General features: G+C 39.7%; 1 protein-coding gene across 1 annotated transcript in view; it reads left to right on the top strand.

The window, feature by feature from the left end:
* The first annotated feature begins 3,488 nt into the window (after positions 1-3,488).
* The window catches only part of osbpl6 (oxysterol binding protein-like 6), a 52,289-nt gene continuing 35,458 nt past the window's right edge, over positions 3,489-20,319 (top strand). Inside the window, exon 1 of the mRNA XM_042336281.1 lies at positions 3,489-3,593. The gene's annotated coding sequence lies outside the window, so the exon portion shown is untranslated. The remainder of the gene's footprint in view (positions 3,594-20,319) is intronic.

The following is a 20,319-nucleotide window of genomic DNA, read 5'->3' as shown; positions in this document are numbered from 1 at the left end:
CGCTTGCCAGCCTCCCCAGCTTTGCTATCCACATGCTCCAGCTGATCAACCACTCAGCCCACTGGCTCGCATGAAGACAGATTGTCGTGCCTCTACCTTTGTCTCAGCCAATATTGACTGACTCACCACGAAAGAATAGTCCGTGGATAACCAAAATACTGTTCCATGCCACTCATGCGAAAGGTATTAATTATTTGCTTGTAACATATGCCGTCTTATTTTACTCTTGAGGCATAAATGGTATTGATTAGTTGTCTGTTGAATATCTGCTAACATATCCCCCTGCCCCCTCGTTCGCTGTGACTGTAAGAGAAAGGGGTAAAAATATCCCTTGCTCCAGTCAGGATAACATTCACATATACACTTGATTCCCATTGCCTTTAATGGTAGGAATAAGTAATAATATGAATGACTGCAACTTAATTGGTAAAAGAGACAGACACCACTTGACATCCAAATTAAAAATTCTCAATTTACTGATACTGACGAAAGAAAATAACCCACAACAGGATCTGTTCTAAACTCATTACTGTCTGAGATGTAGTTTGTGGTAACGAGATGGATAACCTTAGGCTTTCATTGTACTTGATCATTATCCCTGTGAGCGAATCTTACCCTAGTCAATATTCTGTTCCTGATGTACGTGTTAATTGTTTTGGATTACTGTACTGCAGACACAGTGTGATTCAGTGTGGTCATATTCTCAAAAATACTCCCGGATACCCTTTTTGAAATTGTATGTTGAATCACGTTCTATAACATTACCAGATGTCAAAACTATTCTAATAGTGGCTCCATTTCAAAGTGAAAACCTTTACTCAGCCTGGTCTGCAGCTGGTTCCGGTTGCATGACTGTTTAATCAAACTGCCAAACAAATATAGCAGGAACAAATTATACCATGCAACAGGACTACAGGCCTCTGGGGTGTGGTGCAAATAATAATATTATTAATGCTTATTATTGGTATTTTGAGATCTCAACAACATGAGGCACTATAACAAATATTATTATCATCAGATGTGACTGTTTAATCCAAATCTTTAATAATTCACAATAAGTGTATAAATTATTAGAGACAATAGAAATCCCTTGCAGGTCATTGAAAGAACTGTCAACAAGATGCCTCAATAAAGTCCAGAATAATGTCAAAGAAATTGCCTCCAATGTAACAGAAGGATATATAGGATGGTAGGATATACAGATCAGGATTTGCCAGTAATTCTCCCTTTATCTCTCGAAACTGGTTATGAAGAATGACTAATCAGAGTAGTAGGAGGACAGAAGATTATGTTCAGTAGTAAATGGTCATAAATAATCCTATGTCTATGTTTCATTGCAATTTGAAAAGGGCTATAAATTAACTGAAAATGTACACTCAAATCCATTATCATAGATAGGACTGTTTTCTCCAAGGCAGTACATTCAATAATAATAGCAGATTGAGTAGGAGTACATCAATAATGGGATTTAAAGAATCTCCTGATTAATTATCTTATTTCCTAAAACAATCCACTTATTATCAAATGTTAGCCTTAACAGACCTGAAATAATTGCATACCTCAGACTTATAATTGATTTTACCTTTGAATAATTCTACCGGGAATATCGTTACATTGTTTAAAAATAAAATAGTGGTTTGTTGGCAAATTAGTTGTAGGCTGAACAAGGAAAATGAATGGGTTGGAGCACACTTAAATTTTAATGTTGTTTTCAAGAGATATCCAGAAATGTTGCTTTTATAAAAGCAACTAACTAGTCCCCATAATTTATTTCAAGTCCCTGACTGCAATTATTAGCAAAAATGTTGGGCAAGTTTCCTTAGTCCACATGCCTAATAGTTTAATAGTTTTAAGTATTATTGTACACTTCTGTGTACCTCAATATAAATTGTTATTGGTTATGTCCTGGAAGGGGGCAAAAAAAAAGCCTTTCTCAAAGATTGGGGCAAACACACGCTTATTTAATGAGCTTTGCAAGTACAGTCACAGGTCAATCTTAACTCTGTCAGTCATTAGTTTAAAGAGGATACTTCTCTCTGACACTGCAGAGAAGAATAAAGCCTGCCTGTGACTGACATAAAATAGATTGATTAGACTAACACCAATTTAAGAAAGTGAGTCAACTCTACGAAGGATCCCCTTACCTTATAACAGCCGACCATGTCTGCTTCATGGACTGCTGAGCAGACACACAAACCAAATGTGAATATCTATCTAAAATATCAAATAACTAGATTACATTTTGTGCTGACATTATTTGATGTTGATTACCCTCGAGTTAGTTACTTAATGTCTCTTGTACTGACATTTTAAGGCATGTGTGTTTTCCGCATGACACGGCTTGTTGGTGTTGTTCGGAATTGAATTTAATCTCCTTCCCTTTTGCATTCGAACATAACTTGAGCCTCAATATCAAATTGCTGTCTGACGCTGTGGTGTAAAATGGAGACAGTGAGTGTGAGGAGCTTTTACATACATTTTACATACGTACTGGTTAAAATCCATTTTCTTCAGATCTCCTCCTAAAACTGATGTGACCATTTGGGAGGCTTCACTGGAGAGCTTATAATAATATTAATAAGAAGAATAATTGACTGTCATGGAGTGAATGATCAGTTTTATTTGGGGGATTTATTGGCGAGGACACCAGGCGAAACTCCCTTCTTTTTTTTTGAATAGTGCCACGCCATCTTTAACGTCCCCCTGAAAAGGGAGATGTGACCTTGATTTAACATTTCACCTGAAGGACGGCACCTCCGACAACGCAACACCCCCCCCAGCGCTGCGATGGAGTGTCAGTTTGGACTGTGCGACTCCAAGTCCCGATGTGGGGCTTGTACCCACGACCTCCTGACTCTGAGGCGAGAGTGCTATCAGCTGAGCCAGGTTGGCCCAGTGAATTAATGTTGTTGAAATGACTTAGAAGACATCTCAGTTTAGCCCGGTAGCGAATTAGGGAGAGCTCTCACCTCGCAAGCGAGAGACCCTGGGTTCGATTCGCGGCGGGGCGAAACCTTACCCCGCACGCCTGATAACAATCTCTCAAGCAACAAGGAAAAACCCCCCAAAAAATAAATCGGTCCCTTCAATCCACGACCGTTTGTGGGACGCCGCCGTGCGCCATCGGCTGCCGCGTTTGGCCCGCAAACACACAGCCGATTCACGTTACGGTCCGCGATGAGGCGCCGCATCCGAGCGCGAGGACTGTTATTAATATTATTATGGTTCATAGTTGCTCGGCCCGGAGCTGGTGCGATCCAATCCGAACGAATCCACTCCGTGGTGGTGTAATGGGAGCAGAAACCGATCCCGATCCGACAAAGGTTTGGAGTCTGGTCCTGTGGATGGTCTGTGGGAATCCATCCCCTGTTGGACTCACTGCGGAGAGGAGAGGAGAGAGGACCACAGCTCCGGCTCCGAGATACAGCCACAGGGAACACGCATCTTCAAGGCAGAAATACAAGGGGGTTGGGGCTGGGGGTTGGGGTTGTGGTGGGGGGGGAAAGGACAAAAAAAAAAGCTCCATAAATAACAGGCTGCTGCAATCTGCACCAGGGGCTGGGACAGGACTGGCATTCATTCCAACTGGTGAGGTTAGTGCTGCTGTGATGACACACTGTGTGTGTGTGTGTGTGTGTGTATGGCCTACATCCCTTATCATGACTCTGAGACTGGCATTTAAACAGCCTGAACCCCCTCCACACACACACACACACACACAGACAGACAGACAGACAGACACAGACAGACACACACACAGAGACACACACACACACACACAGACAGACACACACAGACAGACAGAGACACACACACACACAGACAGACACACACACACACACACACACACAGACAGAGACACACACACACACACACACACAGAGACAGACACACACACAGACACAGAGACAGACACACACACAGACACAGAGACACACAGACACACACACACACACAGAGACACACACACACAGAGACAGACACAGAGACACACACAGACACAGAGACACACACACACACACAGAGACAGACACAGAGACACACAGAGACAGACACACACACAGACACACACACAGAGACAGACACACAGACACAGAAACACACACACACAGAGACACACACACACAGACACAGAGACACACACACAGACACAGAGACAGATACACAGACACAGAGACACACACACACACAGACACAGAGACACACACACAGACACAGAGACACACACACACACACAGAGACAGACACAGAGACACACACACACAGAGACAGACACAGAGACACACACAGACACAGACACACAGAGACACAAACACACACACACAGACACAGACAGACACACACACAGAGACACACACACACACACAGAGACACAGAGACACAGAGACACAGACACACAGACACAGAGACACACACACACAGACAGACAAGACAAACACACACACACACAGATAGACACACACACACACACACACACAATTGCCCATTGTGTTTGCTGCGCTGTGCGATGTACCCGCTTCGCTGAGACGGAAAGTTTGGTGTTGGGCTATGAATCCCGCAGAGCAAGGTGAATGGAAAGGTTACGCTACGCTGCAACTAAGTGGGGGGGGGGTTGGTGGGGTGGCGGCGGTGGTGGTGGTTGTGGGGAGGGTTTGCGGGGTGGGGGGTGAGGGGAGGGGGGGGGTAGATGCTGAGGATGCTGAGCTGCTGGATACAGCGAGACACTGCACTGAGGACCACAGCAGCGGCATTGCAGATGGATAGCGTACAGGGGAGCGAGACAGGCCAGCGCCAGGGCCGGCAGGACAACCGACCCTCTTTCTGATTTTTCTTGTTTATTTATTTTTTCAAAAAAAAAGGGGTCAAATCGTGCTCTGCCTCCAAACGCAGCCGCAGCAGCTGTTTTTCTGTCTTCCTTTTTTGCTTTGCACCTTTTTATTCTCTTTTTTTTCTTTTTCTTTTTGGACCGGATCTGAGTTTGAGGCCATTCCAGATATATCCAAAATGTAATCGTAGCGGCGATAATCCTTGCGTTCGATAGAGCGCCTTGTCGCGGCGTCGAGACGTCTCAAAGCGCTTCGCGGGATATACCGTCGAGTGAATGGACTGTGTGTTTCGTGGGAGAAACGCAGCCCCCAATTGCGCACGACAGTGTCTTTCCCCCCCCCCCCCCCCCCACAAACAGTCGCGGATTGAGTGATCGGATTATTGTTGGTTATTTGTATTGAAATGTACACTATTTGCAGCAAACCGTAGAATAGCGGCGCGGGTGAAAAGCGTAAATATTATTCGTGCAAGTTACCCAACTTCATGACAAATGAGGAAACACTTTGGGGGAAAAAATTGACACACAACAAAATGTTGCATAAAGTCCTGGTACATTCATTGTCCCATTTTGACTTCCTTGTCTGCTGGATGCATAGTCTCCCAACTTTAGTTCCCCCCTCCCCATTCCCCCCGCTTTGGAATGATGTTTTTAAATGCAGTTTAATTATTGAAGCGAACTATGCACATTTAGTGTGTTTTCTGCAATTGATTTTTCTTTGACACGTATTTCTCTTCACTTAAGTGTGAAGGTATCAATCGTAAAACTAACCACTTGACCAAGCTTTTGTACAAGTTCGTAAGCATTCTGAAAACAGTTTGTTAGTTAATGAAACTTTAGAAGATTGAAATCTCCGCAAAATATGGAGTGTTATCGGATCAGAAGATTTCAAATTCGATGCAACAATGAGCAAAAAAAAAAAACCCTGAAACCTGGGTTTCCTACTTGGTGTCTGAAACTCTCACAACCTTATGATTTTAAACGAGGGAAATTCTAATATATGCAAATCATAGAAGTCCGAGACAGTGGCCTTGAATGATGTTACTAATTTTATTCTGAAAGCACACACTGCGATATCAGCAGTGAAAGTGAGACCGAAGTACATTAATGTATATCACCATCTCATCCCAAGTCATATTGCATTCCTTACTAACCTTGAAATAGAAACGTCCCTTATTGAGAGCTGGTATTTTCTAAGCATTTCATTTCAGGGCAAAGAGCAGATGGAGTCAAAGCCTCTCTGTATTTGATGCTCAACACTAAACAACAACAACAACAACAAGATTCCATTTATAAAGCGCCTTTCACGTCAGGAGGACGTCCCAAGGCGCTGCACAGTTGGGTCATGGTGGAAGGAATTGTAGACAAATGTTGTCATCCTGATGGAGGAATCTTGTACAGTAGTTGCGCTTCTCTCCAGACACTGCCTTATAACATATAATGTCTTATGGCTTGTAGTTTGTTTCCTACCTTATACCACTTATTCCTTTGTCTGCACTTCTGGGCTCTCAGTCGCCTTCAGTCACCTGACGCTCACCAACACCCTTCGAGCTTGTGCTCCCGCTCAGTCCTGTAAAGTGCCTTGTGACGTTCTCCCAAAGTGAAAGCCGCTGTATAAGTATCAATCGTTGCTGTTTTTATCAGGGAGAGGGTGTTCAGAATTTCTTAAGTTGCTTTAAAAGTTATCTTTACAGGATCTCCTGGTTTATGACACCCGAATATAATTGAGAATATGATTGAGACAGTCCCTTCACTGCCACTGCGCTCCCCAATGAGGAGGTGGACTGGTGGGAAGTTGTGATGTTAATTGTCTCTTCTCTTGTCAGAATATTGTCCGTTCCAATTGCCCGTGAAATGCTGCCGGTATTAAAAATTTGACGAGTCTCCTAAGGCCCCTCACATTTTCATTGCTAAATGTTGTCCTTCAGACTCTGATATTACAGTTCACTGATCCAGTATCAAGTGTTATTACTTATTTGAGATGGATAATAAAAAAATATTGAAAGGCTTCAGGTTTCATGGTGACAGAGCGCGTTTGATAAATTTGGGGACTGAGTCAAAAGTTTATCCAATTTACCACTGTGTGAAGGGTTGTGAATGTTGTTCCCCACTTTGTTCAGTTAAAGTTAAGTTAACTTCAGCCACAATAGCATGAAGAGAGCGGGAATATTGGAGAGTGAGTCACCCCCAAGTTCCTCTTGTTTACCTCTTGGCTGAGAGCACCATTGGAGGATTTATGATGAAGGGAAGGGGGGACGGGAATAATTTACTTAAGAGTTCAATCTCTCAACTCTGTTTATTCATAACTGGGCATGTGAAGTGTCGGAAAGTATATAGAAAATTCTAAAGCAGCTTTGGTTTCATAGTTGATAGAATGTTTTCCTGAAAACATGGTATTAGATGAAGCGATGGAATTTATTTTCAGAAAATGGTTGTTCAATAACTGAAACCAGTGTGATTATTGGTACCATTCCAAGAACCAACGTTTTATGCCAGGTTTGGCACTAAGGGATTTGTTTTTTTTTGTGTTCAAGAATGTAAAAATTGCTAGCAATCTTTGTTTGGTCAGCTCATGTCAAATAGCCTTTGCTGTCAAAAATGTTGCAGCTCTTTTTCCAACGCTTAGCTGAGTTTGGGGCTTTTGAGTCAATCAAGTCTTTATGAACTCAAATGATGTGAGTACTATTTTAGCTTAAATTTGATGAGGCTGCCCATTAGCCAAACGATAACTGAACGACAGCAAACTACACTGATGTAAATTCTTTTACTTGTACTGATCGGGGTCAAGAAATATATCTGTCCTGCCTGTTTGTAATTTTAGAAAAGCTAATATATTTCCATCCACCATTCCTCTTTGATTTAATGGTAATTCTTTCCCCTAGAGAATATAACCTTTGTCACCAATTATTGAACAAACTCCAAATTTACAATGTCAAACCTGTTGCTATTCAGTCCTGTATTACACTATTACTGTTCCTGTGATATAGGTGATTCTCATGAGGGTAAATGGAAATATGATAAACTTAGCACAATATTTTGTCACTTCACCAGCCTAATAGTTTTGCCTTTTGTACCTAATTCAAGCATGATAATGTCAATTTGCCTGGTCATAAATATCTCAAATAATTTGTTTTAATTTTGTTTTGCCTCTGATTTGATTTCAGTTCTGTTATTTTCGTTCATTTGCATTTCTTTTGGGTCAGCCGGGTGTCTTGACACATCTGGAAACCCATCACCATGCTTAAGAGTATCGGAACCAAACCGAACTGAGAATTGCATGCATCCCACCTCTACATAGAAATTCCAATCTAAATCCATTCCATTACCTGTCTTTTGTTTTCTTTGTTCTGTGGGTTGACTGTGAATTTGGGTTCAAATCTATCATTTTGATTGGAAAATCTCAATGCTGATCACTCCGGCTACATTGCACACTTTTACTTGCTTCTGAAGTCTTTGCTTGAATCTATTGCTGCTCCCAATCTATTACTGCTCCTAATCTATCAAAAACGCACCTGGTCGCTTTAATGATTACTTCCTTTACGCTCAAGTGCCCTCTTCAAATTCAGTTTCTGGCCCATGTAATCAAACCCATCTGGATTAATTGACTTTAACAACTGATCCATCAGACAACTGTTAATTTCTTTGTTTAAGTTGCCAAGTCGGAACTGAGAAAACACTTCCGCTGGATTGTTCCCCGACTCAAAATGGCTATGGCTAAAGAAAAATAATTATAGACGCTGTGCAGGTAATGCTTTCTTTCGGTCTGGAGACAAAGTTGTCTTGCCCCGTTGGACAGCCTTTTTTTAAGAAGACATTCTGGCCTTTCACATTGAGGCGTTGTAATCTCATTAATTTGCTGCTTGGAACATTTTGAGAGTTTTTATTAACTTGATAATTTGGCGGTGATCCTTTGCTGCACCAAGTACACCACAGTATTTACTGAAAACCAAGACAGTCTTATTGGAATTGTTTTAGGTGTGAATACGTTTAATTCATTGTATTGTTCCAAGGAATAGAGAAAAGATGAATCTGGGAATTATTCAAATGGCAGTACTCATTCAATTAGGGATGAGATAATATGATAAATATTGCATCAGACTCGTGGTTTGAGTGGTTTATAACTGATATCTAAATTCCCAGATTGGATTGCCATGTGCTAATTTTGGATGGCATTTGTGCAGATGATGATACTGTGGTGCATTCAGTGAGTAAGAGTACACATGGCAAGTTGATACCATGGTATGTTGGTTGCCAAGCAATGTTCTGGTCAGTGTATAATAAATTGTCAATAATTATCTTTCTGCAATATTATGTTATTGTGTAAAAACTTCAAACTCTTTGGAGTCGTATCATTTTTTCAGTGTCATGATCTTATTTCTGGTGTTAAATAAGTTTGTTCCCTAAAATATTGATGTAAGGACAGTACACAGGGTGCCTGAATATCATAGAATTATATAGAATGATACCACCCAGATATAGGCCACTTGACCCAACAAGTCTTTGCCAGACTCCAAGTTAATCACTTTTAGATTTAATTTTGGAAGTTTAGTGTGTTCCTGAATGTCACTGATTCAAATTTCGCAGTAAGAAATATGGTAAATGAGCTGTACATGTGGAATAATAACTAATTGTGTGAATTCTCATTCAACGAATACAACAGTTGTCATTGTCTTCAATGGTAACCAGAATTAACCCAGAAAGGAATAAGGATGGGCGGAATGGTTTCCAAACCCTCACCAATGTCTATTGCTGTTTGCTTTACCATGATTATCTTTTCTCCTTGAAGCAATGCTCTTTCCTTTTCTTAAAACCTTATAGGACTTCCGTTTTTATGTAACCACTTGCTCATCTGAATTGAGGGATTAATGTTGGACACGTTCTCAATATGTACAAAATGTCCATTTGTTCATTCATTGCATGAGTCATGTAATTGACTAAGTTTATAATACTGAAATTGTAATACTGTATGGATATTTACCTGTTAGTTGAATTGCAAATCCCCTCCATCCCCCTATCTGCTATTTTACTTCAGTGTTATATAGTAATGAACTGTAGGAATTGCCAAGTTTCACTCGTAGTGGAGTTTGTACAAAGCTAAATCATGTCCTGTGATTTGTTTCACAGTGTTAATGAATTGCAGACTTGCTGATGGGGTGTTCTAAACATTCTGAGATTTGGATTTCCATGCTATCCAACTAAAAGGAAAGAAAGCTTTATTTATTTTGGACAGTTGATAAGGGGAAATTGTCACCACTTGGGAAGGGAAAGAATCACATTATTTATTTTATATTGATATTGAACGCAAGCAATGCCCAATTGTTTTGAAATACAAAGTATGTCATTGTGATACATCTTTACAAATGAAAGGAAAAAGCTAACTTCACAACACTTCAGGGCAATATTGCTCCCATAAGGATTCTTTAATAAATTAGTTATATTGCCCTAAGACAGGTTGCACTGTTACCAATCAAAATCGCAGTCATTTGGATATAAAAATGTGAGAAATTGATATTTGAGAAATCAAAGATATGAATGATAGAAAGTGGAAAAAATGTCATTCTTACTGAAGCAGTAGGGAATAAGCTTTGCGATGTTCTTGTATATATTGAGTAGCGATGAATTCTATTTTACTTGCGTTGTAGTGGTCTTAACTGCACAAGGTCATTGCTGCGACCATCAAATGTTAATGAATTTAACAGCAGTTTTTTCTCTATTTTCATTAAGAACTAAATGGAAACATGTGTACCTGTAAGGTTACTGGGTTTATTGTATAAATAGCATCATACCATCATCCTGAATGACGATCCATACAGGAATGCCGTAGGTCCATTCACTCCCACAACATGAAGCCATTTCCACAATGCCATTTGCTATGACAACCCCATAGCACTTGAGTTGAGATTTGCAGTGAAAGGCATTCCAGGTTTTCAGTGAAAGGCAGTCCAGGTTATGGAAACCCCTTACGAGGAAAGGAAAGGTAGAATTAACAGAAGGAAACGTATTTTATTTTCTGTCCTTTCGTCCTGAAAGCAGAGCCTTGGGATCTTACAGCTGTAGAAGCGCTACTGCAGTGGTTCATTTAAGTCTCGTAGATGTGTGTGCATTTTAGCACTTTAGTATACTCAATGTTTCTCTCTTGATGGAAAGTGAATTGAAGATCTTTCAAGTATTCACCGTTTTTAATAGCTCTGACAACTATTTGTTTAACCAACGGAAAGAAATCCGGCTATCTGTCCACGTCTCAGTAAAAGTATAGGGTGTGTGCAGTGAAATGATTCAGCAGAAAACTCATTTGCATTCTTGCAGCACTGTGACTCACCTCCCTACAGTTGAATAGCAAGAGTAACATTCATTAAATTGAACAGATCTAATACGAAAGGGTTGACGTGGACAATTTTTATTCTGCCTTTGCAGCTGAGAGCAACATTGCGACAGACTGGTGTCTTAACGCCACTATTTTTGGTGTCTGTCGCACCCTGAAACCAATTACCATGTTCACGAGTGTCCAAACCAAGCAGAGAATTCCATGCATCCCATCGATACATGCACTTGGTTTTCATAAACAAATTTTTCATCTAGTATTTCTTATGTTCTTAATCCAGCCTTGTCATTCCAGAATAGTGACTTTGAGTTACAGCCCAACTTTGACAGAAAATCTCCAAATAAGTCATTAAAATCATAGGATGCACCCAAAGAATATTCTTGAAGATTGTGACTGAGGTTTTGTTGACCATGTGCTTGGTAAGACGTGTTTTGAATGCGTTTGAATTGTTTTTAATTTGGAGAAAAACAACAATCCACACTCCATATTTAAGTATTAAAAATTGTCCTGTGGGATTTCAAAGCCTATGGATTGTTGCCAGGTCTATATTTGTCTTTCAGGTTGGCAGATGCGAATGTTGATGAGCTCAACCCTCTCGTGTTGGACTGATTTACAATCTTCTTGCTGCCTACTGTTTGTTTTTCATTCTCTTTCTCCAATTTTCTCCTTTCCCTTTCTCTCCTCAACGTCTCTGTGCGCAATTGACTGCTGGGTTTTGCCCACAAAACACGCAGTCACTACACTTTACAGTGTACCCTGCGAAGCGCTTTGAGGTGTCTCGAAGACGTGATAAGGCGCTATATCAAATGCAAGGATTGTTAATATTATTATTATTATTTACCCAACCCTCATGCCCTGATATAAGGCACAACCACCACCGCTGAGCACTGTTGTTCTTAAGCTCATTGTTTGTGAGTGAATCTTGACAGGAATTGTCAGCAGACTATTTGAGGAGGAGTCAGCCAGTGCAATGGAGCCTGTTTGCACAACGCCAGCCTTCAGCAGGGGTTGTTTGGATAAATGATCAGAAGTGGAAATTCTGACTTTTCTGACTTTCTTCCTAATTCTGGGCCTCAGACCGATCGCGCACTTCACTACACTCCACTTTGACCGAAATCAGTGAAACTCAGCAAAGGCTGGAGATCGTACGTGTAATGTTCCTGATCTGTACGGCTCAGCTTCTCACTCAGTGTTGACCCATTGGGATCACCTAGAATCATTAGAATTATACAGCACAGAAGGAGGCCATTCGGCCCATCCTGTCTGTTGTCGGCTCTTTTTTTTTTAAAAAAAGCTATCCAAATCAACCCCACTCCCCCGCTCTCTGTAGGTTCGCCCTGCAAACGTGTCCTCCCCAAAACTTGTGGCTCGCTCTTGATTACTTTATTACACGGAGGCACGAAATGAGATTCCAGAAGCTGCAATCGTCAAAAAGGCCACATATTAGAACTATTCAATCCTTGCTACAGATCTCTGTTCGTCATACATCGTAATTCTGAATCCTTTTTCTGCAGGATGGTTTTAGATTTTTCAAGCGTTCGGTTAACAGTGCTTGCTTGCTTTGGTTTCAGCACTTTCATTATGTAATTGTCTTGGGATCATGACGTCTGTTTTGAATGTGAGATGCTCCATTATATTTCCCATGACAGAGATAGATTCCTGTTGAAACAACCGATTATCTTTGTCTTTCTCTTTTGTTAGTGGTTCAGATTTTAAAGATCCGCTCTCAAGTTCTGAATTGGTCTCAAAACGCTGAATACAAACTTATTCTCAGACAGCCTTTATGCTATATACGTTTCCAAATTCAGCTTTATTTAAATTGTTCAATTAAATACTAACTAGACATGAGCATCACACACATACAGAAACAATGTTATGTGGAAATGCTTTAAAATTAATTAATTGACATAGTGCCTACAGATAGAAATTGAAATGCATATTATGTTTTATAAGTCAGTCTCCTTATCACTGCTGTCCTTGGCTTTAAGATTCTGCACATATCTGCTATGACTTGCAAGCTATTTTTTGCTGTTGATAAGCATTGGAGACATAACACAGCTTTAGACAGTTTCCACTCCCCTTCTTTAGACATCGGAGCAGAGCCAAGCAATACGTTCTCTCTGGGGAAATTTGATGTGCCAACATGTGGTCCATTCAGAAAATCACATTTATCAGTTTTTGGCTTATAAATATTTTACCGTCATGCACTCAGCAGAAATGTGTTGCAATGGTATAGATGGGTTCATGTAAGTAGTTTCAATGCTTCCTTTCTGTGTAGCATTGGGAATCCCAGAAGTTTATTGTTCAACACTGATCCGATTAGCAATTGGCCCAAAAACTATTCTTTTGCTATTTCACATCCTTCCAAATGATCAGTGGCCATACTTAGCACCTGACACAGTTACTTGCCTTCCTCTCTGTCCTCAGAGATGTAAAATATGTGTGTGTGTGTGTTGATGCACACATAATTATGATTTTATTTTTTAAAAATGTTTTCATTTTTTTTGTTCCGGAAGTATCCTATGGAGTAGTGGGAGGGAGGAGAGAGCGGGCGAGAGGGGAGGGAGAGAGAAGAATGACATTGCCACAGGAGCGGTGATGAACATGTACCAGTCATCAGTCTTCACAGTGGGCTTGAAGATGATAGGCACTGTGACATTTGATTCAAAATTGAGTCGTACAAATGGAGGAGTTGGCCTTTAACTTGTAAGTGCATTTTTAAAAAAAAAGTCTATTGCTAAACCTTATTATAAGTGTAAACCTAAAGTAATAAGTTGTTGTGGTTATAGATATACGAGGAGAAATTCCACCCTGGTTTAGATTTACTCTTATTTATGTATCATTTTAGAGTGTTCAGAACTTGGCAAATTGTTGCATTTGACCTTAGCGTTGAAGCCAATTTTCCACGGTTCTTAAAAATAACGGAGAAACAGCTTCAAAGGTTTTCAAGAACAACTTCCAGTAAGTTAAGTTCAATGCCAGTAGCACTCTTGTCTTCAGCTGGGTGTGCATAGATCATTCCAGTTGTACAACAGTATCTTTAGTAACATGATTGGCACAAGAACATTTATGGGTCACCCCCTTTGTGAGACTTCCCAGTGAGGATGTGCTGCCTCATGTCAACACAGAACCACAAAGAGCTCTGGAACTGAGGTCTACATATTAACATTGGCTTTTCCTGGTTCCTGTGCATTTGTACTTCGGCTTTCAGTAGCAAATGTGCTTCTACATGCATCTGCTTTCTTTCCCTGTTAAAAACGGCAACAAGATATGAACATTGCAGCTAAATATAAACTTAGAATAGAATGCAATCTCGTTTTAGCCTGCATGTTATCAAAAATGTACATAATGCAATCATCATCTTGCAGAAGCTGGTTATCAGTGGTATCAGTATTTGACTTGGATTCCTTGCTGAAAAGAGATTATGAAAGAATGATTCATATGCTTTTAAATAAATGGTCTTCACTGTGGAATCAAAAAGGTTAGATAAATATAATTTTGCACTTGAGCACTCGTACAATATGGCATATTCTTCAGGTAAATTATCAATTACTTTTCTACCAAAAATAAGAAAAGACAAATTTTTTGTTTGAAGTTTTGTTTATTTTGCAGCTGTATTTTGCAGCTGTATTTTGTTAGATTTGGTGCCATAATCTATCCGGATTCAGTCATTTTCTCACTTTGTTTGAAAGTACAACTTTTCTATTTCTGGTCTTCCCGTCATCTCTACTTTGAGTGATACCATAGAATTGAATGTGAAGAGATACATCTTAGTCTTGTAATACATTTCCAAGAACATCCGTGCTTTTCTAAATTATTTCTGACACTTATCTTAACCTTTTGTTAAAGCCTCCAGAGACTTTGGATAGCTGTGCTAAATCAGATGTGGGACAATATTTGTGCATATTGGTAACCATATGAATTGTCACTTTGTAGTGCTTCTACATTTATTTAGCGAGGACCAAACTACATTATAATCTCTGGATTAACTACTTTACATTGCTGTTTTAAACCTCTTTCAATGATTAATACACCTTATGTGATCAGTCGTGTGGTAATCTGGTTTATTAATACCATTAGAGGATGAATACAGATGATGTTTATCTGTCATACACCTGAATATAAGGTGCAAATACTTAAGTGGCTTGGCAGGGTTTTATCGTCTGACCACAGCTAATACTGGAAGCTGTGGGGGTTCTTAAGTACTCAGCACTCAGACTTATCCATACAGTGTCTGGAATGGGCTGACGAGGAGTGACTAGTAAGATTAGAGTGTTAATCTTTAGTTAAAGAGGAAGCACAGTATTTGAAATCTACCACTGCTGAGTAGGCAAGAACTCTGACAATTAGTGCTTTTAATTGTGACATTACACTTTCTCCCAGGCTCCTGTTAAAATAATAATCCTTGTATTTAATTTGACTGAGAAAACGACTGAGAAAAATGAGTTTGGAATTTAAATTAGTCGTTGCCATTATTGTTACTGAATAGGGACATTGCCAAAACTGTTCAATATTGTCAAATGTTTTGCTCCAACAAATGATTTGCTGAAAAGCCTTTGTATTACATCAATTGTAACTCATGTATTATATGAATTTTCTGCAAATTGGCCTATTCTTTCAATATATAGCTATAAATCAAACACTCGCTGTGGATAAATTGTTTGAACAATATAGTTGATTTTTATGTGCGGGTCTTTAAACAGAGTTCTGCTGCCTCAGGACTTCATGTGATCATTATTAAAAGTTGAGCTATTTCTTCACACCCAAATTCTTTTTGCATGTAACTGTGCTTTGTTAATTGCAAGACTAAGAAAGTAACTTTTGTAAGGTTAATTACTCTATTCCTTTAAGAAATTGTTTAAACGGAGTCGAAAGCTGTTTAAAGTGCCCGGTAAAATCTCAATTAACAACAGCAGTTTTCTTAAGAGGGCAAAGAACAAATTGATGAGTGTTTTTTTTTCTTAGATGCAGTTCCATTATTTCTTCATGATGAGCTTTGTGTAGTCCTGTAGCTTTTTGGTTAGAGCACTCGCCTCACAATGAAACCTTAGGCAAGTTTCTTTACTCCACACGCCTCTGTTTACTTCGCAGTAAATAGGAGCCCAGTTGTTAGTCGATTGTCCTGAGGGATAATAATAACAAAATATTATTATTGTATGTGTTTTTTCCCATTCCCCTCCCCAAACAAGGACAAGCAAATTAGCAGGTCATTTGGGATTTTTCCATGAATGTATCTGACTTCAAAAGTGGTCCTAATTTTTAGTGCGCACTGTAAAACGTACCCTTGATCTGGCAAGGATATCCCCAGCATAAAGCAGTTTTATTCAATGTGTGATATGAAGTATGAGTAGACTGATGGAGAGAGCAGTGACAATATAATGCATTGAGAGTCAGAAGGTCCTTCTAAGCAATAAATAGTGACCATCCACTTTTTTTTTTAGAATATGTCTCAATGAAATGACACTTACAACTAAGAGGGCTGACATCCAGTGGGATTTTGTTGCAGAATAATACTGGTGCATGATGTGTTTCACAGGTTGCCTTATGGGGAGAGCAATATATAAAACTCCCAATTTGTAGAGAAAGTCATTGAAAGGTATTGGGGGACAGTCCAGTCCTAATTGAATTGATGGTTACAGACCCTATTGGCTTTCACTGTAGGATTGTCATACTCGTGCAGTCGTGAACCCTAACCCTTTTCCTGTGAAAAAAAATTGAGAGGACCATCGGATCACAGAGATAACAAATGTAAACTTGGTTGTGTTTACCGAGTCACTGGGAGGAGGATAGCAGGTTCACCACCGCCTATGAGATCTTTGGATTCATTCTTATCACCTTCTGAACAGGTTGAAATGTAGGGAGAGTTAAATGAGGGAGATCTAGTGGCGATGGAGCGTATGGTAATATTGTGATATCATGAAACACCAGGCATCTTTTCGCAACAGCCGAGGGAAGCGATGCTGCTGTCAGGGTTGTGACTCCAGAGAGCATTTTAATTGATTAGTTTACATCTCCTGCTCATTGATGGCGGTGCGGTTGCTAAGGGAACATTTGTTCATCGCGGGATTTTCTGCAGCCTGTGGGTGAAAGGAAAATGTATGTTCAGGGCTTTCTGTTACACCCCATATACGAAACAAAATAGTGACTTGAATATAGTTTGTGACGGACAATCTGGGTATATATTGAGGATATAAAGGCAGGACAGGTTTACAATGTATATTCTTTCCATTGAATACATATTCCGTTGTAACATAAAAGCCTGAAATTCATTCCGACTAGTTATCATGAGATTCCAGAGTCACATGCTTCACAGAAGAAGGATTCAGTCAGGGAATTGTAGCTCTAAACTACATTTTAACAAGGATTGAGGTTCTTGTGGTGTGTTAATTTAATTACAGGATAACAGGTGACAAGGCAACATATTGGATACAGAAGTTATGTTGATATCATTCATCACGAGAGTAAAGCTCATGTACTTTGTAGCATCACCTGAGCCCATAATGAAATGAATGTCCCTTGCTCAGCCATTTTATATGTTTAATGAATGATATGGACAGATAGATAAGGTGCCATCAAATCTGAATTAAGTGAATATTATTTTAGCTTCAGTAGGCTTTATGTGATGGAAAAGCACCATAAAATAGAGCGATATGGAAAAATAGAGATCTGGAGGATAGATAATTATCGTACAAATGAACAATGCAGGAAATTCAGATTGTATTGTAGTAGATCACTGCTTAAGCAATGCCTTGATACTTGCTATTTTATGCATTAAGATGTGCTGGCAGAAATGTTTTAAGACTTGCTTTACATACTCGATAATAGGTTTGCAATCTCCCTTGGTGTGATGGAAATAGAAAGGTTTTGTGCATCCTTTTGTGATCTAAATAAATGCAGGTTTATTGTAGCACTTGATTGGTATGAATTCTGTGAGTCCTGTGACTCAATGGTTAGAGCACTCGCCTCGCAAGCGAGAGAACCTGGTTTGTTTTCGGCGGGCGAAATGTTGGGCAAGTTTCCTTACTCCACACGCCTCTATTTACTTTAGAGTAAGTAGGAACCGGTTGTTAGTCGATGGGTGGATTGCTTTCCGAGGATAAGAATCCCTTCAAAAATAAATAAATACATTTTTAAAGATTAATAAATTGGTCACTCAATCCACGACTGTTTGTGGGACTCTGCTGTGTCCAATTGGCTGCCGCGTTTCGTCCACAAAATGTACACTTTACAGTATATTCCATGAAGCGCTTTGAGACGTCTTGAAAACGTGATAAGGCGCTACATCAAATGCAAGGATTATTATTATAAATTAATATTATTCTCATATTTAGCTGCTCACAGGCTGTTTTTATATCCCGAGTGTCCAAACACAGACATGCTTGTCACATAATGTATTCAGCTGGGGGCTGACCCTGACTTTCTGTACTGCATTTCCCAGAACAACCTCTGTCGAAGCTCTGAAAACAACACAAATCATTTCCCACGAGCAAATTTGAATACAAGGCTCTGTAGCTCTAATCACTGTAACAGTTAAAAGAAAATAAATAGCTTCTCCAATCAGTAGGTGATCATAGAACGACCATGAAATTGGAGCCATCACATTGTTATTAGAGCTTAATGTTAAATCCACACATGGCCAGGATGATTGACACATTTAAGAAAATGGTCGGTTCTGTCATGGGAGGACATGATGTTGAGAACTATGGAAGGATGAGATCAAATATGTTGAACAGCCTTCTTTATGCAAAACCTCTCTTGTGATGTCCAAATGCCTCTAAATCAAGTTCCTTCCAAGGGAATTCTCCCAGGGGGAATTGCTTGTTTGGTACACAGAATCTGAATAGTTGAAAAATAGGTCAACATTTTATGACTCTCCTGGTTTTGTAGTAATTGTTTGACTTGCAGTTAAGAAATGATACTTTCTGATTATCTGTGCTTGTTGAATGCATTGATTTTCATCCGGAGTTTGGTCAAAGATTCACTCTGTTTATACTCATTAATAATCATCCTTGCACTTGATATTGCATCTTATCCCATCATTGAGACGTCTCAAAGCAATTCACAGGATATACGGTAAAGTGGATTGTTTGTATTTTGTGGGCGAAATGTGACAATAATGTCCCACAAACGGCCATGGAGTGAGTGACCAATTTTTTTTATTTGGGGGATTGTTGGCCAGGATACCTACAGAAGCTCCCTTCTCTTTTCAAATAGTGCTATGAGATCTTTTAACATCCACCTGAACAGGCAGGTGGGACCTTGGTTTAATGTCTCATCCGAAGCATGAAAATGAAACTATTTTGGGGCTAAACTCAACTAGCTATTTTATTAAAAGTCTCAGACAAATATTGGAAAAGAAAATGACCTTTTTTCTGTGCACAGATTTATCAGAAGTGCAACTTATTTGACAACCTACAAGTCTTATTAGATTGATTAAGTGTTTCCCACATAGAGAATGCATGCATGTTCAAAAGAAAGTTCACACCTTTGGCCCATCTAATCTCACATTTTCACAATTACCCACCTTACTGCCGCCCCATCACACCATCAAGCTGTTTTTTTTAATGAGTTCACTGCGCTACCTCAACCCTTCCTGGCAACTTGTTCCAGTCGTTGATTACCTGCTGAGTAAAGAAAAGATTCCTGACGTCTGTCCCGAAATTGCCCTTTGCAACTCTAGACCTCTTGTTCTACTGACTGGGTGGATCCTATTTTAAATAACTATCCGTAAACAATCCCTATACACCAATCCCCAGAATGAAATCTACACTTGTGCAACATAAGCTTTGTACTAGTGTCAAAAAAAGCTCATCGTTCTTTGTTTCAGCGATAATTTCATTGCTCGGGTTATAATGATAATCTTGACATTTAGCATGGTGCCTTACATCTGATGAGAACATCTCATGGTGGATTTACTGTAAATTGTAAAGGACTGAGTAATTTGAAGGCAAATGAGGCAGCCAATTTGAGACGGCAGAGTCCACAAACAGCCATGAAGTGAATGACCAATTATTGGCCAAGACACTGAATGAAACTTCCTTCACTTTTTGGACAGGGCCACATGATCATTAATGTCCACCTGAATAGCCAGACAAGATCTTGATTTAAGATTGCATCCAAAGGTTGTCACCTCCAACAATCTAAGTGCTCCGTGAGCCCTGTTTCGGAGCAT

This window comes from Callorhinchus milii, unplaced genomic scaffold (genome assembly GCF_018977255.1).
Source record: "Callorhinchus milii isolate IMCB2004 unplaced genomic scaffold, IMCB_Cmil_1.0 Scaffold6, whole genome shotgun sequence".
Lineage (NCBI taxonomy): Eukaryota > Metazoa > Chordata > Chondrichthyes > Chimaeriformes > Callorhinchidae > Callorhinchus > Callorhinchus milii.
This window is presented reverse-complemented; position numbering and strand designations above follow the sequence as displayed.